The 22,032-nt window shown below is 43.0% G+C and overlaps 1 protein-coding gene across 10 annotated transcripts in view; it reads left to right on the forward strand.

The window, feature by feature from the left end:
• LOC105355350 (NACHT, LRR and PYD domains-containing protein 12-like) overlaps nt 1-22,032 on the forward strand; it is a 249,628-nt gene that overhangs the window by 22,622 nt on the left and 204,974 nt on the right. For 2 of the 10 annotated variants that reach the window (XR_013650409.1, XR_013650407.1), the window contains exon 1: nt 9,166-16,533. The exons of 4 other annotated variants lie outside the window; for them this stretch is intronic. The gene's annotated coding sequence lies outside the window, so the exon portion shown is untranslated. Of the gene's footprint in view, nt 1-5,485; nt 5,711-7,305; nt 7,934-9,165; nt 16,534-22,032 lie in introns of those variants that run through there. 4 more of the 10 variants (XR_013650411.1, XR_013650410.1, XR_013650406.1 and 1 more) reach the window with 4 other exon arrangements.

Genomic DNA, 22,032 nt, shown 5'->3' on the forward strand with positions numbered 1-22,032 from the left:
CAGTCTGCCTGCCTACCTGCCTTCCAGTCTGCCTGCCTGCCTTCCAGTCTGCCTGCCAAGTCAAATTAAATAACCTAACTTCTATCAGTTTGTGTCTGCACTTGAATTCAGTTATCCACTCCCCTCTCCCAACACATATGTGGTCTTATCACCCTCTCATGGTGGAAAAAGTATTATCTGAGCTTTTTCATCCACTAAATCATCTTCAAATGGACACGCCATGCTGCTTCACCTCTATGTAAACAAACTAAGCTTCAACTAAACCTGCTCCGGACCAGGTTATGTTCAGAGCATGAGTTGCCATGGTAACTTGACCTACCCTGAAACATACCTCCATTTCTGGAACCGAAAGCTGAGGCTATCAACTTCCTTAGCCTCAAACTTACCATGGGAGCTAGCATAACCTGCTTTCTGGAATACCCCCCAGATGTTCTGAACGGCAGAAATGTGTTTCCATCCAGAGGAACCTGCAGCAGCTGCTGATCCATCAGAAGATTCTGGACCTGCAGAGACTTCCCACACAGCTGCCTCTGCCTCCATAGAAGCTGCTGATCTGCATGGAGAGAGAGCTCCAAGTCTCTGCAACCAAAGCAAAGAAGCAACCAGAGAACAGAAGCACAGAGCTGAAGCAAACATCCCAGAACGTTTGCTTTGGGAGTCACACCTTCAGTTTGATCCGCTTCAAGACAAAGTCCCACATGAAAGAGATCAAAGGTGATCTGCTCCCAATCCAAGAACATGTCCAGAAGGACAAAGACTCCTCCCTCCCTCCCTTCCTCCCACCTCCTGGCTGACTGACACCACAGAGGGAGGCAACAGTCCCATGGAGACCAGCTCTGATGGAGAACCACAAGAACCTGGAAGGAGAACGGCAGCAGTGAACGGCAGCAAGAACAGTCCTCCCTTTGGGGGAGATCTCCTCACTCACAGAGACCCTCAAGAAGAAGGAGGAGGAGGAGGAGGAGGAAATGATGCTTTCAAAGACCTTGATGGACACATTCAATCAGATCAAAGAGGAGATTGAAAACCTGCAGAAACCAAAACCCAAGAAGAAATCTGGGATGCCTTCAGTTTTTCCAAAGATCTGAAAGACAGAATTGATCCAAACTTGATTGATTTTGTTCTTTTAGTTTTCTTACATTTGACAGAAACCAAAGTGGGAGGAGTCATCTTTATGAAGTCCATCAGAATCATAGAAAGAAGTTCTAGATCATATATATCTATAAATACTTGATTCTAAATGATGGATCTAAAGTTAAACAGAACTCAAAGTGCTGACTCAGCACAGATCAAAGGAGACAGATGATTTCCTGGAATGAAGAAAACATCAAACATCATGATGTGATCTGGAACTGAGCTGTTCTTCAGAAGATCCTCCCAAACATGGAAACTGTTGCTGCAACACGTGAAGGTTTGGTTCTGTTGCTAGTGAGATCTGATGGATCAGAACCAGACTTCTATGAGCTGGAACTGGGGCTTCTTCCAGACCATGTGACCTCATGGAGAAAGTCCAACATGGTTTCACTGAAATGTGGAGGTTTTCCAGGAAACGAACTGTTCTTCCATCATCAGATCCACAGAATGTCTGGTCTGAGTGGGATTGTGTCCAAACTCTCACAGAGCTTCTCCAGAATGAAAGCTGTCAGGCAGCAACAGTGTGATCACAGAAAAATGTCCTCTGACACCAAAACCACAGAACATTTCATCAAATCATCTTTGGATTGAATCTGAAATTCTAGTTTTTATTTAGTAAAGTCTTTTTTCCAGAGAACAAACCTGCCAGATTGGTGGTTTGTTAGTGAGTGGGCGGAGCTTAACCCAAGGCTGCTTCTGATCTTCTGCTTTTGTCTTTATGTGTTCAACTTTTAACAGCAACAATAAAAGTCAGAGTTGGTGACGTTTTTGTGCAATTTCACTTATGAGTTGATGTTTGTGGAGGTCAAAGGTAAGACAGAGCAGTTTTCAACTCTAGAAACTAGGAAGAGGAAGAGGAAGGTCTCAATGCTGAAGAACTCAACCAAACAGCAGCAGGAACTGCAGCAGTTTTTACATTCTAGTTCCAAATGTTCTACAGAATCAATCAGAGGTTGAAAGTCTTCCTCGGTACTTTAGTTCAGCAGCTCCTCTTTTCCTCTAAGGTGAAGCTTCATGTGGACGACTTCTTCTTCTCTCCTCTTTTCTGGAGCTTGGGCTCCATGCAGTCTGATCAGCTCTGATTTGGGCTTCAGTTGATGTTTGTGATCAGGAATTCTGGATTCTTCTTAGAAGGAGACGTTCTGCCTCTTTAGCAGAGAGCAGAACGTTGATCTGATCTGTTGGAACCGACTCCATCCTGAAGCTGCACTGCTGAGTTTCTGTCCACCAGGGGGCAGCACTCCTTCAATCCAGCTGCAGAAAACCTTGATGTTCTGCAGAATCTGCAGCCGTTCAAACATGCCCTGTTTCTGAGGAACAAAGACGTTTTTCAGGAATATGGTTCTGCTGCAGAACGTTCTTCCGGATTGAAGCAGAGAAAAAAATCCCACAGATCATCTGGAAGATCCACATTCTTTCAGTTTACCATCAGCTTTGCTCATCAAATCTCTGCTTGTTTTGATTTGTTCACACTGACTTCAATCTGCTCCTTTCTCAGCTTTTGCTGAGGTTGAAGGGGGGTGGGGGACACTAGATAATTATAATATTATTCAGACAACATTCTTATAAAAATCAAGTACAATCTATCACCAAACTAAAAACTCTGCATCTTTAATCCTGTTTGTTCTTCAGTCATTTTTCCTTCATTTTTAGGATCTTGTGGATTTCAAACATTAGGATTCTAACAGACTGTGAAGAAACTGGATTTTCTAGAAAGGAATGTATTAAATTTTAGGTTCGTTACCCCGTCAGTTTCTTGCACACAGAAATAATGAATAACGACTCAGAGACAGTTACTTAGCTTTTGTGGAGGTTTTACTTCGCAAAAACACGAAGGGGACAGACAGATGAACATGGTGCATTCAAAGTCCGAACCAACGAGCTCAGGGATGGGCTTTGGTATAAAAACCCTGCATTTGCATATTCAGAAGATCGTCCAATGGGCCTCGTGTGAAAAACACGCCCACAGGTTACTGCTGGAAAGGCGCTTCAAGGCTAAAGTGAAGATAACTCTGAGGCCTGCTCAGCAGAAAACATGCACAGAAAAAAGAGAGGATGAGAATAAACTGTGAAAACAATAGTTTGGCTGTGCTTTCTTCAAATGTAATATAATTTTGAGATGACAATACATGCTCAGTGAATTAAGTTTAAACCATTAGTGTAATAAAAGTTAAAGGCAGTTTCTAACTATTCTTCACATACCCCCTGTTTGTCATATCAAAATTATATATGGAAAGTCAGCAGAACTCCTGTCATCATCAACCATATAACATTTCACGAAGATTTTCAGTATAGGCAGCATATCGGCTCTGCATCGAAAACAAAAGTGTAGAGGTACAGGTAAATACACAAGAAAACATAAAATCAACGTGAATAAATGAGCATATCAGAGGTGGTAGGTGATACATGAGTGTTGATGCGAAAACCTCCAGGGCTAAACTTTCAATGAGCAGTCAGGGAGGGCAAAACCCATCAACGGCTCCGTGCCCCTCAGCAGCCACCACTAAGGATATGCATGCATCACCAGTCCAAACCTCGGCACAAAATCATTAAAGTTACATAGAACAAGAAACAAATTAAGAAATAAAGAAACATATTCAAATCAAACAAAAGAAAAACAATAAAATAAAAATGCTGTTTTAAAATAATGAGGAGGTTTTTAAAGCAAAATGAAATATATTGAATAATACAATGGCTAATTTAAAATCTGTGTGCAGCTTTTTCACCATTTCATGATCTTTTTATATATTTATAAGAGATTTATTGGTTGATTGTGTATTTGCATTAGGTCATATTTATTTGTTGAATTAAACATTTATTTATTTAATTACGAACAGTATAGGACTTCATAGATTCTTAACCCTTATTATTTTCTCTTTTTATTTTCATTGACACAATAATTATAAATCTGGTTTTAATTTTTTCCATCTCGGGTTAACGCAGGACAGCAAAATTTAAGACTCAGTCAGAGAGAGAGATGGAAAACCGCAGCCTGCAGCGCAGCGGCCGTCATGCCTGGAAGCTGAAGCAGAGACTCTGGGAGGATCTCTGGGAGGAACTCGAACACGGAAACATGATTATGATGTAGAACTCTTTAAAACAAATAAACATGATCTCTCCACATTCTCCGTGTCTACCATGCATTATAAGTGAGATACTGAGTGACACAGACACACTCCATGTAGCGATCCGGCTAAAAACATTAGCTGGTAGCTCCTCCCACACTCGGCCTGGTGCGTTCACGGAGCTCCAGTACATAGAAGCTTCGCAGAACTCCAACAGCCACACAGTCCGGTAATATATTTTCATAAGAAAATAAGAACTGCCAGACCGACCCTAAAATCACCTACATTTTGCCTACTACCCTAAGCCATTTTTACCCGCAAATTTAGAACCAAAACCGCCCAATCTAGCAACACAGCCGGGAGGGCAAAATGCGCAGAAAACAGTGAGCACTGACGTCATTGCCCCGCCTCCCACTGGAAATGCTGACTGGTATTGAATTTTGCTACAGATTTTGCGGGGTGGATGTGAAAACGCAAATACAATCCCCTCTTTGCAATTTCACTTAAATTATGTCACAGAATGAGCGATGTTAAAGAAGAAAATGAAAAGCATTTTGAAATATTGCTTTTTCATGTTATTTTAGAGTCATTTGATGCAGTTCTGTCACTTTTGGCTTTTCCCATCAGGGGTCGCCACAGCGAACAAGTCGCATGGTAAACTTGGCAATGTTTTACCCCGGATGACCTTCCTGACACAACCTTTTCAAAGCAACCGGGCTTGGGACTGGCACAGAGGTAGAGAAGTGAACAGGGAGCAGCCCGGATTCGAACCCTGGTTTCACGGACGGAAGGCGCTGCAAACCATGAAATAAACCGGCTCACCATTTGATGCAGTTACATTTTGAAAATTGAAAAGCATTTCTGTGAATCAATTTTAAGCGTCAAATTAGACATTTCTAAATGAATTTTGCTAAACATTTACCAGAGAACGTCTTGAAAATGAAATGTCAAATACCATTTTCATTATCATTTTAATTAAGTGACAGAATAAGTAGTGTTGAAGAAGAACATGAAAAAGCATTTTGGTGGCTTGTTTTTCATTTTAATTTTGAGTCAAAAAATGCAGCTTCATTTTGAAAATAAAAAAGCATTTCTGGTTTTGACTTTTATTTTTAATTATGCTACACAATCGCTTCCATAGTTCAGCCCTCAGAGCTGAAATACAATGAGGTTTTCTTTAGGACCCAGCAGTTTGTTGACTGCTGCAGTCACGTGATTTCTTGTAAATGCAGAGAGGAGGAAACGGTCACACACGCACGCACACAGAGGGGGGAGGGCTGCACTCAAACTCAGTCAGCAGCCAGTGTTGCCAGATTGGGCGGTTTTCCGCCCAATTGGGCGGTTTTGGTTCTAAATTTGCGGGTAAAAATGGCTTTGGGCGGGTACGCATAATTTGGGCGGTTTTAGGGTCTGTTCGGCGGGTTTTCCCCCTCACGAATATATAATAGCGGACTACGTTAGGCTGGGTGGCTGTTGAAGTCTTATGTTCTGAAGCTCCGTGAACGCACCAGGTAGAGACGCTTAATGGGTTCTGTCATCTAACCTGTTGTTGGGGGTTTGCCGCCCCGCCCTCCTCTTAGATGTTGCGTTTTTTAAAGCTGACACCGCGGTCGCGTGTGGGAGGAGCTACGAGCTAACGTTATGGTCTGATCGCTGCATGTCTGTGTTTATCAGTGCATGGTGGACACGGAGAATATGGAGAGATCAGGTTTATTATTTTGAAGAATTCTACTTGGTAATCATGTTTCCATGTTTGAGTTCATAAAATCATCCCAGACAAAGTCTCTGCTTCAACTCCCGCAGTGAAAGCTGCGTCTGAATCTGACGCCTGTGTCTCCATCTCTCTGACAGTTTGAAGCCAAAGCCCCTCCCCCAACTCTCCACCTGCTTTTCTTCTCTACCTGTTCACCTGTTCAAATCCTCTGCAGCTGTTTCCCCCGCGCTCCTCCAGTGTGTCCAACACAGAAAGCGCTAAATACGGTCATCATAGCAGCAGGTTGACACGGTAGTAGTCGGGGTGCTTTGGCGCAAGCGCAGCACAAGGATGGAAGAGGTTATACATAGGTTATAGCGGGTTAAGAAAATGAATGGAAGAAAGCCGGTTCGCTGAAGAAATATTCAATACTGTACTCCTTTTATTAATAGTCTGAACTATCTTTGATTTTGAGAAATGTTTTATTTTGAAAAATCACCGCATTGGGTACTTAATCAGTCCAGTAGGGGAAAAAATCTACAAAAGCTATGGATGGATGGATGGATGGATGGATGGATGGATGGATGGATGGATGGATGGATAGATAGATAGATAGATAGATAGATAGATAGATAGATAGATAGATAGATAGATAGATAGATAGATAGATAGATAGATAGATAGATAGATAGATAGATAGATAGATAGATAGATAGATAGATAGATAGATAGATAGATATAGATAGGATTGAGATTTTAGACTGGACAGGTAGCTGTGAAAAAGCCAGTCGAGTAATATCCCCTTTCTACATCTTACCCCCCGTTGGGCGTTTTTTTGCGGGGTCTGGCGGTTTTCAGATGACTTTTGGGCTGGAAAACTGTGACTCTATCTGGCACCATGTCAGCAGAGTTTGTCCAGCAGACACAGACGTTTAAGTAATACCTTCAAATGTATGACGTTTTAGACAGCTTCTTCAAAGATTTGAGCAGTTACTATTGAAAATTAAACTTGAATTACTTGTAAATGGGTTTATTGTTGCCCCTTTGTTCACAACGTGAACTTGAATAGTTAGAGTTTTAAAGTTCTGGTAGTAAATAATTATCCAAGTTGGAATGCACAGAGTCGGAAGCCTCCAGCCTCATCATTCTGTTTGGTCCTTCATCAAAGCCCTGCCGTCACGCACCAGAAAGGGGCCAAAAGTTTAAAACCTGAAACTTTCAGATTCGAAACCGGAAAAAAAAAAGTTGAAACAGAAATTTTGACTTTTGAAACTTAAAACAGAAAATTTCAAGCTGAAAATGATTAAGCTTAAATAAGACTTGCAAAAAGTTTTAGACACTTTATTATTATTCTTTAGCTTAACACGAATATTTAAGCTTGAATTTTTCAAGTTGTTTTATATGGGTTTCAAATCTTTATGTCCATATTTTGACTTTAGGAACAAATGCTAGTAAACATCTTGATGAGCAGTTTATTTAAACTTGTAGTTCTTTTTCAGGACATTTACAAATACTAATTAATGTTTTTATAAGCAGGCTCATAGACATTCTTGGTGCTTGGTAATGTTTTGTAAGTAGTTTATTAAGGAATCTCATTGTAAAGCTTTAATAATAACATTTAGTTGAAAGTTTAGTTCACCCCCTCAGCTGAAATACAGAAATAAGGTTTTCTTTAGGACCCAGCAGCTTATTGACTGCTGTAGCTGCAGTCACGTGATTTCTTGTAAATGCAGAGAAGAGGAAACTGTCACACACACACCCCACACACACGCAGATGCGCGCACACACACACACACACACATGCGCACAGAGGGGGAAGGGCTGCTCTCAAACTCAGAGACAGCAGTTTTATATCCAGTAGACACAGACGTTGGAGTTTCCTCCGTTTTCTTCTTCTTTCTTCTTCGGTGAGTCTTCGTGAAAAATCTGTTTTCTGCTTTCAAGATGAAGCTGTCATCTCTGATCTGTGAGGAAAAGAGCAGCAGACAAGCACGTCATCAGGGCTTCCTGAAAACATCATGGCGACTTTGAAAGTTTTCATGTAGGTGTATTGAGACAGTTCAGAAAAAAACTGCCCCATTTTCCAGAAACTCTGATTCTGTTTAATCTATGGATGTTCCTTCAGGTTCCTAATGTGTTTTTTTTTAAATTCCAACACATTTATAACCAGCATGACAAATTCTAACAACCAGTAGCAGTTTTAGGCCAAATTTTCAATGAGGGGCAGCATCCCCTAGAAAGATGGAGAGTCCTAGCCTGGCCCTGATGACCAACTAAATCATGCATATCTTCCAAGGCCTTTTTCCTGAGGTCAGTTGGCAGGACAAACTGGAGCCTCTTCTTCTTGGTTACTGGATCTATTGTTTCTCTACACACAGTAGTCCATCTCTGACTATGAGTCAGAGATGGACCTTGACTTCATGACTTGATGGGCGCATTTTGTGGATGACAAATGGCAGCAGCTTTGAGACTGTGACATCCTGTCTTTGACTGTTCTTCAATTCGCTCAAAGTGAAAGATGGCAGAGGCTCAGGATCGCTGGGCTGCAGTGATTGCACATGTTGAAGGAGACAAACAGCTTGAGTTTCTGCACCTCTTTGCCAGTGATCATGGTGCTGGAAAACTGCCTTAATCAACCAACTGAGCTTGGGGTGGGGAAGGTGGTGTTTAAGAGCTGAACTTCTTGGTTATGTTGGAGAAGAGCATCAGCCACAACATTTTTAGGACCTGGGATGTATTTCAGGTCAAAGTCGTAGGCTGAAAGCTTTGCCACTCACCTTTGCTCATAAGCATCCAAATTTGGTTTGGTGAGTACGTGAACCAAATGATTGTTATGGGTACACACTGTGAATTGGTGCCCCTTAAGCAAGTGAGGGAATTTCTCTGTGATGCTCCACTTCAGGGCCATGAACTCGAGCCAGTGAGCAGGGTATCGTTGTTGCGATTTGCTTAAGGTTTTACTAGCAAATGCAACTGGACGGGCTTTATCTTCACCAACAGGGAGTTGAGATAAAACTGCACCGAGGCCGTCTAAAGATGCATCAAATGAGGAACTCCTGCAGGAAACATCAGCTTAGAAAGAAGAGCTGAAGAGCAGCAGTCTGTGGCTGAGACCAAGTCAACAGCCCTGCACAGAGAGAGAGAGAGAGAGAGAGAGAGAGAGAGAGAGAGAGAGAGAGAGAGAGAGAGAGAGAGAGAGAGAGAGAGAGAGAGAGAGAGAGAGAGAGAGAGAGAGAGAGAGAGAGAGAGAGAGAGAGAGAGAGAGAGAGAGAGAGAGAGAGAGAGAGAGAGAGAGAGAGAGAGAGAGAGAGAGAGAGAGAGAGAGAGAGAGAGAGAGAGAGAGAGAAGCTGCTTTCAGTGCAGAGAAAAGCAGGACAGCTGAAGCTCCCAGACTTTCAGCCCAACAGCTGATCTGCTCCCAATCCAAGAACATGTCCAGAAGGACAAAGAGTCCTCCCATCTCCTGACTGACTGACACCACAGAGGGAGGCAACAGTCCCATGGAGACCAGCTCTGATGGAGAACCACAAGAACCTGGAAGGAGAACGGCAGCAAGAACAGTCCTCCCTTTGGGGGAGATCTCCTCACTCACAGAGACCCTCAAGAAATTTCTAACTGTGATAGTCAAAGAGCCACACCACCACACTGACCTGCCAGACATACACACAAACACGCAATTAAAGCCATGTTATTTCCCATAATACACTCCTCTCCTTACAATCCAACAGCACTGGATTAAACGGCGCCGTTTTAGTTATGGGTGTTTTTCTTTCTGTATTAACACATACCGGTAAAACATGTGTGCTAGTGTGTTTTAAAAAGGCAGCGAGCACGAAACTGAGTTGGCTGGGATTTTTAAAAATCCATCAAAGTCCTCATCTTCTTCATCTGAAATGAACAGCTGGGCTTAATTTTTAAACACGCCTGATTCCCTTTCATCATCGTCAGAGTCCGTCTCATAGCTGTGTGGCTCCAAAGAACAGTGCAGGCAGACGCGTCAGCCCAAGTATAACTCCTACAATCCCAAAATGTGGCGGAACTCGCCCGGCGCTGCCTCCCAGTAAAAGGGGGGAAGACGGACAGCTATTCATTGTCATCTGCTGGAAGTTGCTGCGCTCAAGTCGATCTTCCAACGCAGGCCTTTCCTTTTCCGCGGAAACTCAGCTGCTGCTGCGTCTTCTTGTCTTGTCTGAGTTGGTTTTCCAGCGTCCTCACTAGTGAACCATTGATTCATTATTTTAAATTCTCTGGCAGCAGAGGTTCGATAAAATTTAGGTTAGAAAAATCTTCTCAGGTTCGGACTCCCAGTCTCAATAACTCTTCTGATAAACGTTCATATTTGTCAGCAATTATCTCAATCCTTTTGTATCAACAGAGAGTGAACCACAAATGCATTTCTAAAGAAAAATTATCGTTTTTTTGCCTTTTAATCAGAATTGTTCTCTTCAAGCGGCTGGGTAGCTTGGTTGGTAAGGTGAGAGGCTACCATGCAGGAATCCAGGGTTTGATTTCCGCAGGGGAATAAACAATGGTACTGGGTCAATTACCATATCAATGCCTCACTGCTCCCCCAGGGGATGGGTCAAATGCGGAGAAGAATTTCCCCATTGTGGGATAAATAAAGTAAATTATATATTATCATTATTCAAGCTGTGAATGCAGACATGCAGCAAGCCGGCTGCCACAAGGGACCGTCAACAAAGTGCAAACTCAGTAAAACACCATTCTGTAAAAATCAATAATCTCTCAAAAAAGAACAAGTGTCTATATTTATATAAACTGGTAATGAAGACTCGTCAGCATATTCGTGTTACGATAAATATTTTGTAGGAAAGTCCATCTTTATTTTATCTTGTTGCATATACTTTTTCAAATTTTAATAGATATGAATAATAACTAAACTTATCAGTAGTTATGAAGATACTGAAGCTACTGTCACCAAACCTTCTGTACGGACTAATAATGACCTTATTGTCATATTAAAATAACAAATATATTTCACTTTGTTTATTTTTTAGGTATTTTTCATATTTACAAATGGATCAGATTTGGTCAGTGCATCAGCAAGTTTTACTAGTTCATCCTTAAGCTTCGCGACAGTTTCATTCATTTGGTCACAGCAGCAGTTCTGATAAGACGTAGAAACCGCCATGAGAGATGTAACAGTCCGTTGAGGGGATCACGCGGTGTCACTGCTGACGCGGTGTCACTGCTGACGCGGTGTCACTGCTGACGCGTGTCACTGCTGACGCGGTGTGTTTAGAGGAGGAATTCAGTCATTTTGATGAAAGACAAACATGAAGACAAATATTAGTTTTATTTAATATTGAATCCAAGTGTTGGTAGAAAACAATGAAGGACGGAGCTTCATCAGGATGAAGGTGCTGCTTGGATTCTGGCTTTATGTCCGTCTGTCCTCAGTCCCTTCATGGCTGCTGTCATGCTCCTCTCTCATCTTCTGACTCTGAGCTCGTCTGTTTCCTGTTGAAGTGACTGACGTTGGAGTTTCCAGATCCTGATGCTGCAGAGGAACAAAGTGGATCACTGGGTCTCATCCACAGTGGTCCTTGGAGCAGAACTCTCCAAGTCTGAGTGGAACTGTTCCTCCATCATCAGATCCACAGAATGTCTGGTCTGAGTGGGATTGTGTCCAAACTCTCACAGAGCTTCTCCAGAATGAAAGCTGTCAGGCAGCAACAGCAGTGTGATCACAGAAAAATGTCCTCTGACACCAAAATCACAGAACATTTCATCAAATCATCTTTGGATTGAATCAGAAATTCTATTTTCCATTTAGTATAATCTTTTTACTAGAGAGCAAACCTGCCTGATTGGTGGTTTGTTAGTGAGTGGGCGGAGCTTAATCCAAGGCTGTTTCTTACCTTCTGCATTTGTCTTTATGTGTTCAACATTTAACAGCAACAATAAAAGTCAGAGTTGGTAACATTTTCGGGCAGTTTCACCTCTTTCTCTGAGTTGATGTTTTTGTGGGTCAAAGGTCAGATGGAGCAGCTTTCAACTAACTAGGAAGAGGAAGGTCTCAATGCGGAAGAAGTCAACCAAACAGCAGCAGGAACTGCAGCAGTTTTTACATTCTAGTTCCAAATGTTCTACAGAATCAATCAGAGGTTGAAAGTCTTCCTCAGTACTCGAGTACTTTAGTTCAGCAGCTCCTCTTTTCCTTTAAGGTGAAGCTTCATGTGGACGACTCCTTTTTTTGTCCTCTTTTCTGGAGCTTGGGCTCCATGCAGTCTGATCAGCTCTGATTTGGGCTTCAGTTGATGTTTGTGATCAGGAACTCTGGATTCTTCTTAGAAGGAGACGTTCTGCCTCTTTAGCAGAGAGCAGAACGTTGATCTGATCTGTTGGAACCGAGTCCACCCTGAAGCTGCACTGCTGAGTTTCTGTCCACCAGGGGGCAGCACTCCTTCAATCCAGCTGCAGGAAACCTTGATGTTCTGCAGAATCTGCAGCCGTTCAGACACGCCCTGTTACTAAGGAACAAAGACGTTTTTCAGGAATCTGGTTCTGCTGCAAAACATTCTGTTCCTCCTTCAACGGCAGAGAAAAAGTCCCTCAGATTATCTGGAAGTTTACCATCAGCTTTGTGATCAAATCTCTTCTTGTTCTGACTTGTTCACACTCTGACTTCAGTCTGCTCCTTTCTTAGCTTTTGCTGAGAGTGGAGGAGACACTAGGTAATTATAATATTAATCAGACAATACTCCCATAAAATTCAATTACAATCTTTTCCTTTAGAATTTCAAAAGTTCAGATTCTAACAGACATGGAAAGAAAAGCTTCTCAGCTTCACTTTTAGACATTTTTCTGAGTTTCATGTGAACAAACTCTGTTCCTTTCAGTTAGATTAATGATCAGTTTCATTTACAGGAACTGGAGGAGGAGCTGTTTCCAGGAAATAGTCAGGCCCCTCCCTTCAGCTCCACCAGGTGTTTCAGGTTCAGTGTCAGTAGATGACAAATGAGGAGAGTTCATGAATGTCTGGAAAGAGGACAACAGGGGGGTATTCCAGGGGCCTGTTTCAGAAAGGAGGTTAAGTGTAAACTCTGAGTGCATTAACCCTGAAATCAGGGAAACCCTGGGTTTTCCGTTTCAGAATGGGAGGTTTGTTAAACCAGAGAAAGCAGAGTAAGTCAAACCTGTTTCTGAAAGAGAGGTAACTTCTACTCGGAGTCAGTGTCCATGGTTACTTATGCTGTGAACCTAACCTGGTCGGGAGCAGGTTTTATTCTCTAAACTCAAGGTTTCTGCCGGTCCCCTCCCCTTTTTAAAGACGAAGCGGTATTTTTCGCTTTAACCTTCATTGCCCACATTACCGTCACACAGAGACGGTCTAAGTGACAAGAATGGCTTGTTCTTTTTTGGAGGACCCAATAGACGAGGAGGCTGCATTAATTCGTAGAAAATTATATTTACGTCGTGCGAGGATTTTCAGACCTAGACTCGATTTTAGACTCGAAAAGTTCACTTTTAAAAACACAATTGCATGTATTAATATTAAACTGACCAACGTTTGCAAGAGGGGAAGGTTAACAAAAAAGTCCTCTAAACATTACCGACGTTAAATGCATTTTCCCCCAGATTGGTTCTGTACACTATGCACCATTTCATGCAATAACACCAGGAATAAAACTTCAAAAGTACACCTAAATATCCCCATTTTTTATTTCACACCGTACGCTATTTAGAAAGTTATTACAGCCAATATTTTATAACAATGATTTAAATGCAAACTTGCGCATTAACTTGAGCAGCTATGTTTTCCCACGCTAACTGTCTCTGTTTTGCAGATGCAGCGGTGTTGCTTTTCTTCTGGAATATGTGCTCATATTCACTGTAACTCTGCAGCAGCACGTCAAGTTCAGCTGGCGAAAAATACGCAGACCTCTTTTTTTCACGGTTGCCATGGTGACTCGTAATATCTGCGCTCCATTGATAATGGCTTCTTATAGTCGCGGTGCGCACGCTTACCTCCGAATCAGTCCACTCAGAGTTGATTGACCTAACTCCGATCAGCTTCTCTGAAACAGAAAACTCAGAGTTGTTAATCTCTCGATTGACCAACTCAGAGTTCAAGTTTAACCTCAGAGTTGGTTGAACCTCCTTTCTGAAACAGGCCCCTGGAAGCATGTTTAAACTAGCCTGACTTTAAGCCTGAACTCTGGCTGAAATCCGCCTGAACTTGTTACTCTGGGTATGTCGGTTCCAAAACACCGGATATGAGTTGGCGTAATTACGCTCGACTTGGTAACCCTGGGTTAATGCACGTGCATGTCAAGTACATAAAGACATTCTCAATGGATCGCCGATTTCTGGAGTCACCATGGAAACGCGTGGAAAAAAAGAAAACGCTGTAGTTCGGTGAGACGGAGTCTGAGGTTTTAATGATGGCGTATGAAGATTATACGTCCATCAAAAAAGTAACACGGCTGCATCAGCAAAAGAAAGAGTTTCTGCTTGTAGTAGAAGAACAGACAAAGTAAACGCATGAGTTTCTGATCTTATTTCCATTTTCCTTGTGACTCATATAACTTATCCAAATTTGCCACCTAAAGGAATTACTTCTATTGGTAACAAATAATTGAGTTAAATTTATTCAACCTAATTCCTTACGTCTATAAAACTCAATAATTGTTTATACAACTCAAATTTATGTATTTATCTAACTAGATGTCATATTACTCCAATTCAATTAATATTTTTTCCATCTTAATTATATTTCTTTAACTCTCTCATATGTCTAAGTTTGAGTCGGCAGATATACTCATTTTTATAACAAGGAAAAGGATGGGAAAAAAATGCACTTTTTGCACAAATTCAGTAAAGAATTTTCCGTCATTATCATTACAACGTTCACTTGTAGGGGTGCTGTATAAACTAATCATCCTCTCCTTCACTCTCACTCATGGTGCAGAGATATAAGCACAGTAGGACAAAATAACTCGACAAAACACAGTAAAACAGCTAAACAACAAAACACAATTGGTCAAAAACCCACACTTAAACCCAAATCCGTCCAGACAGGCAAAGGGAATGATATCCCGCAATCCTTTGCGGTGCCGATCTAACAGCAGTACCAAAGTTACACCTACTTGATTGAATTAATTTGAATGAAAGTAAAATAACTGTATGATAACTACATGTTAGTTTTAAACTGACTTAACAAAAAAAGATTTATCTTAACTGAAGCAAATAATTAAGTTAGATCAAAGTAAAAAAGTTTATCTTTCCAACATCCATATGTGGTCTTATCACCCTCTCATGGTGGAAAAAGTATTATCTGAGCTTTTTCATCCACTAAATCATCTTCAAATGGATACGCCATGCTGCTTCACCTCTATGTAAACAAACTAACCTTCAAATAAACCTGCTCCAGACCAGGTTATGTTCAGAGCATCAGTTACTATGGCAACCTAACATACACTGAAACATACCTCCATTTCTGGAACCGAAAGCTGAGGTTATCAACTTCCTTAGCCTCAAACTTACCCTGGGAGCTAGCATAACCAGGAGGGTATTCCAGAAAGCAGGTTATCCAACTCCCACGGTAAGTTTTGCCCTCAGGAAATGAGGGCAATTTCCCACGGAACACTGGTTGAAAAAAACTGGTTTAGATTACACTTCTGGATTCCCTATCAAAAATTATCTTGGCTAAATTTAAGATGTTTTACAAAGACACACCAACCTCTCTAGCAGTTAGTTCAAAGGTGGTCAGAAATGCAACGCGGGGAGGTTCCATTACCAACAACTAGTTTTACAGAAATTCTTTACTGATGGTCCCCTTCCACAGCATTTCAGTGTTGCCCTACAGTAGGGCTGTCAACGATTAGTCAATGTTGATAACGTTGACTATAAAAAATAGTTAATGCAAGTTTTTTATAGTTGATTTGTCTTTTTATTTTAAAATACAACATACATGTGCAAGACAGTGCGGTTCATTTTCAATCACAAAGCACGGCATATTCTTTATGGGGCAGTATATCCCCCTCCTCAACCGAAGATTAAGAAATCAGACATCTTAAAAAATAGCATAACTGTCACCACCTGATCTGTCACAGTTACCCAATTTGTAACAACTACCCGATCGGTCCCAGAGGGAAGAGTTAGGTTTATATGTTCAAACGTTTGGGAGCATGTCATTGTAAATAAACCAACGATAACAGTTATTGACCTGACCACTGTAGGTTGTTGGAAAATAATTGTCCAGATAGAAGTGGAGCAGCTGGTTCATCACAGTATTTCAGACAAATGGATCAGAAGAAACGCTTTGCTGTTGCAGCCTGGATCCAGACTCATAGACGCTGTGAGAATTGTTTCTGCCAAGAGCCTTTCAGAGTCACAAGTACAAACAGATAAACCTATTTACCAAGAGTTGATTGACACAAACCACAAACACACTTACATTCATGCGCACACACTCACCTAGAATCAAAAACACACAAACCGTGTATTGTAATAAGTTGTGTAATTTTCTGTTATGTAAAACGGGGAGGAGACTAACACAAACACACACACAAGGGGGCGGAGCTCTGTTCAGGTGTTCCTGAATCAGGAAATGAGGAAGTTGAGAGTTTTCCTCCGTGTCAGAGCAGACAGAGGAGGACTTTCTTCTTCTTCACGGTGAGTCTTTGTGTTTTCTGTTGTCTTCTCCACTCATGATGAAGGCCGTGACGTGTCTGTGTGTTTTTATCTGTGAGGAAGAGGAGCAGCAGAGGAAGAGCTCAGAATGAAATTTGTCTTTAACTTGTTCTCCTGTTCAAAAAGAAAAAAGCTTTTCCAAAAACCAGCAGCCAAAGGTCACTGCAGGTCACCTGAGAGGGAGAAAGAACTGAGGAGTGTGTGCGGGTGCAGTCTGTGTGTGTGTGTTGGGGTGGGGTGGGGGGAGGTGTTGAAGAGGAAGTTCAGAGCAGAACAGAGTTTGAGTGACAGAGGGGATGATGAACAGACAGCAGTTGATTTCTGACAGAAACAACACAAACAGACAATAATACCACAATGCAGCTGTCAGAGTTGCTTTGAAGGACAAACTCTGAGTTCTGCTGGATCCTTGTTATTCCAAACAGTTGGTGATTCTGCTCCACCCTTCCTCTCAGCTCAGATTCAAATGACATTCCAGTGATGACTGAGAGGCTGTGGAAGCTCCTCAGTGCTTTGATCTCTGCTGAAGAACATTGTGAGGCTCTCAGGTCCTCAGTGCTGAACAACTGCATGTTTCCAATCCTCTCAGTACTGAGATCTCCTTCATTTCTGAACTTCTGACATGATTCTGATGGAACAAAGCTGTGAGCTCCTCTCTGATTGGTTCTTCCACAAATATCATTTCTTCATCATCTGTTCTTTGTGTGGCAGGATGAGTTAACTGGGCCCCCAGGTGTAGTCACTCCCATCCTGGTGCTGTAAGGAGCACCTGGCCACATATAAAAATGGGAATGAGCTGGTTTTCACTCATTCCTGGCTGAGACTGCACCTGTCAGAAAATGCGTCATGTAAACGCGCCGTTCGGAATACTCTGCCCCGGTCAGACTCATTCGGATCAGAATTTCTTTCCGATCGAGATAGGTGGGTTATACCGATCGTTTATCCGATCGTGGAGCATGTAAACGGTCATTCCGATCGTGTGTCACTGCTGCTCAAAGTCAAAGTCAAAGTCAACTTTATTGTCAATTCTTCACATGTGCATCACATACAATGAATCGAAATTCCGTTTCTTACTCTCTCGTGTCTGTTCAGGAGAAGAAAAATAAAAAAAGTATACGTTTAAAATAAAATAAATAAGTAAAAAGAAAGAAAAGGTTCAATTTACAATTTACAACATTGGCAATTTGCTATTAAAGTGCGAGTGCACTTAAGGCAGTGTCTCAAGGCAGCGGGGGGGGGGGGGGGGGGGTTCGTTTGAGCACTGTTCATGGGGGGATATGGGTGGTGGGTAAGTGGGGAGGGGAGAGGGTGTTTAGCATCCTGATGGCCTGGTGTGTGAAGCTGTTTCTGAGCCTGGTGGTCCGGGAGCGGAGGCTCCTGTACCTCCTCCCCGAGGGCAGAAGGCTGAACAGGTCGTGTGCAGGGTGGTGTGCGTCCTTGATTATTGTTAGTGCTTTGCGGGTGAGGCGGGTGGTGTATAAGTCCTGCAGGGAGAGGAGTTGTGTTCCAATGATTCTCCTGGCTGTGTTGACTATGCGCTGCAGGGCTTTCCTGTTGCTGTGTGTACAGCTGCCCCCCCACACATTGATGCAGCTGGAGAGGATGCTCTCGATGGTTCCTCTGTAGAATGTGGTCATGAAGGACGGTGAAGCACCTGATCTTTTTAGTTTCCACAGGAAGTAGAGACGTTGTTGACCTTTCTTTGCCAATGATGTGGTGTTGGCGGTCCAGGAGAGGTCCTCACTGATGTGTACCCCCAGGAATTTTGTGCTGCTCACTCTCTCCACAGCAGCACCATCAATGATCAGTGGCAGGTGTTGAGTGTGGCCCCTCTGGAAGTTGACAACAATCTCCTTTGTCTTGCTGACATTTAGCAGGAGGTTATTATCGCTACACCATTTTGTCAGCAGATCTACGTCTTCCCTGTAGTTGGTCCCATCGCCCTTGGTGATGAGACCCACCAGAGTTGTGTCGTCTGCAAATTTTACAAGGTGGTTGGTGCTGTGGGTTGTTGTGCAGTCATGTGTGATCAGGGTGAAGAGCAGCGGACTAAGCACACAGCCTTGGGGTGCCCCGGTGTTGAGAATGATTGTATTTGAGGTGTTGTTGCCGGCTCGTACTGTTTGTGGTCTTTGGCTGAGGAAGTCCAGTAGCCAGTTGCAGATGGGGGTGTTAACACCCAGCTTGTCCAGTTTGCAAATGAGTTGCTGTGGTATTATTGTGTTAAATGCGGAGCTGAAGTCTATGAACAGCATTCTCACATATGCGTCCTTTTTGTCTAAGTGGGTGAGAGCTGGATGGAGAGCAGAACAGATGGCGTCCTCTGTCGATCGTTTGGGTCGGTATGCAAACTGAAGGGGTCTAGGGTGGGGGGAAGGAATGATGGATTTTATGTGTGACATTACTAGCCGTTCAAAGCACTTCATGATGATGGGCGTTAGTGCTATGGGGCGGTAGTCATTGAAGCAGGATGGTGATGGTTTATTTGGCACAGGTATGATGGTTGTAGCCTTGAAGCATGATGGGACGATGGCTTGCTCCAAGGAGATGTTAAAGATGTCTGTGAAGACATCCTTAAGCTCTTCTGCGCAGTCCTTCAGCACACGGCCTGGGATATTGTCTGGACCCGCTGCTTTCCGTGGGTTGATGGTGGAGAGTGTCCTCTTCACGCTGGTAGTTGTTAGGTGCAGTGTTTGATCCTGGGGGGAGGGGGGCGTTTTCTGTTTGTTTAAACATGTCCCAGTCTGTTGTTTCAAATCAGTCCTGAAGGGCAGAGGATTCTCCCTCTGGCCACACTCTTATTTTCTTCAAGACTGGTTTTGCAAGTTTCACCCTTTGTCTGTATGCAGGTGTTAGCATAACACTGATGTGGTCTGATGTTCCGATGTGGGGGAGGGGGGTTGCTCTGTAAGCTTTTTTGTGAGGAGTGTAAACAAGGTCCAGTATGTTGTTTCCTCTTGTTGGAAAGTGCACATGCTGATGAAATTTTGGACGGACTGTTTTGAGATCAGCGTGGTTGAAGTCTCCGGCGAGAATGATGAAGCCATCTGGATGTGCTGTTTGTTGTTCACCAATGGCCTGGAATAGTTCATTTAGCGCAGCATTCCTGTCACTGTTGTTGGTTGTCGGGGGGATATATACTGCCACTAATAAAATCGCAGTAAACTCCTTCGGCAGGTAGAAAGGACAACAGTTCAGGATCATGAACTCCGCCCGCGGGGAACAGTGTTTGCTTACCAGCTGAGTGTTTTTCCTCCGTCTACGATGTCTCAGTCCGCCCAAAAGCACGTTAGTTGTTCCAGTTGTATGGCAGGGTCGAGAATGTTGTTGTAAAGCCATGTTTCCGTGAAGATGAACACACAGCAGTTACTCGTTGTCCGGTTCGCTGATCGGAGTAGACGAACATCATCCATCTTGCTGTCCAGGGACCTCACGTTAGCCAGAATTATAGATGGTATGGCTAGACGAGTTGGGTTAGCTGCCAGTCGGGCTTTGATACCTCCACGATGTCCCCTCTTCCTTGTCCTTGCGCACCGTTTTCGGTGCGTCCTTCCTGGGGTGGGCGCGGCTGGTGAGTTCCGTGTAGTGGTTTCTGGCTGGCGTAGTAATCCTAGCTCTTCCAGCATCTCTGGTTTAGTGTCCAAAACGTCGCATATTTAGCTGTTTCTAATTTCCAGCAGTCTCTGTCGACTGTACTTGTGTTTTGTTGTAGCATCAAAAAGCATCATAAATAGAGCCAAAAAGGAATAAGAAAAATAAAAAATAAGATAAGCAAAACGAAAATAAACACAGACACATGCGCTGAGAGAGCAAGGGGCCGCTGCGACTGCTCGTGCCGCACACCTCAAGTACTGCTCTGGGTTACGTCATGCATAGACGGTGTTTCGCTGAGAGAAAGCTTTGGAGCTCATACGGGAGCGACCAGCTCTGCGGAGGCCCTGTGAAAAGCGCCACTCCGCTGGCTCTCCCCTCTCTTTCACCCCTCACGAGGGAGATGCGGGGACGGAGCGCTTCGTGCCCCCCTTACACTCACTCGGTCCACCGGGACCCGAGTGAGCAGAGGAGCTGGATTAATAACTTCGTGTCTGAGGGGAGGATGATGCTTGGTACGTGTGCGTTTTGTTGTTTTGTTATGTGTGGGAGAATTCAGACTGCGAGGCCGTCCTGCCGCTCTGGGTTAGCGGCTGCAGGTCTCACATTAGAGCCGCCATCTCACACAGCGAGTTTGGGGAAGCAGAAATAAATATCACTCAGTCCTTAGAAACTGTTCAAACAATAACGTGGATTTGTGTTTCCAGTTGTGTCCCGACAAAATAAAGACTGATGTTATTCCCAGACATTTACGTGCAGCCAAGATGCAGATTGCAGCGTTTTATGGTCCTGGATTTTGTGTCCATCAGGCTAATGTTAGCCTGTGTTTATAGCCTGTCCTAAGCCTTCTTCCAGCTCTGTTTCTTCCACAAAAAAGCACTGACCACACGGATTAAATATAACGATGAGCAAACAGGCGCTTCATAATATTCATGACATTAATAAAACACGTTTGGAAGATCGTCTCGTATTACGGAGCTGCTGCATAAATGTCTGTGGAAGCGGTTTGTTTACAACGGGACCTATTTCCGCATACGGGTGATTTTACACTACTGCGCATGCCCAAATTATTCATTCCGACCGAAAGTGTGAGCCCTGGGAACGTTTGTTCTAATCGGAAAAAGGTTTTCTGATCCCATGTGCACGGGTGAATTTTAACCCGACCATTGATCCGATCAAGATATTCGGCCCATGTAACCGCGGCTTGTATGTTTGCTGCATTCGGGGTTGTTGGGTCTAATCTAAACCAACGTTTCTCAACTATATTTAAGCAGGAGGAAAGGACTCAGACTCACTTTAAATCTTTTCTCAAGAGAGAGCAGACAGTAACATATCCACGCAATCCTCTGTTTGCTCTGAGCTTACAAAGGTCTGCCTTCTCGTTTTTATTGAAAAACAGGGTGTTTCCCTACATACAGATGTGTTGGTCTGCTTCTAAAAAGGAGGGGGAACACAATGTTAGGAAGCTAATTCTATACAAACATGTTTAAAGGACAATTGCTCCATTGAGATACAGCTTTGTTGTTGACCCCTGTGGTTTTAGGGCCCATCTCCTGAGGCCTGTTGCACAAAAGTAGGATAAGGGATTAAGCCAGGATATCTTGGTGATCCTGGCTCAATTGATCCCCAATCCGGTTGCACTAAAGCTGGATAGGGGGCAGGAAGATATGTTATGGTATAAATTACCATGGAGATTTATTCTGTGGAGCTAGCCTGCTCCAGACCAGGCTAAATTCCCAGGATCTATTTAATCTCATCCCTAATGTCAGTCAGCAGTCGCCACAAATGGAAACCAATAGTTATTTCACTGCTCACTATACATTGTTATCACATATAACTAGACCCACTGTCATTATTTAAACATTTGTGATCATTAATTTCAATCATTTT

The sequence above is a fragment of the Oryzias latipes genome, chromosome 2, assembly GCF_053564925.1.
Source record: "Oryzias latipes strain Hd-rR chromosome 2, Olatipes_Hd-rR_3.1".
Taxonomy (NCBI): Eukaryota; Metazoa; Chordata; class Actinopteri; order Beloniformes; family Adrianichthyidae; genus Oryzias; species Oryzias latipes.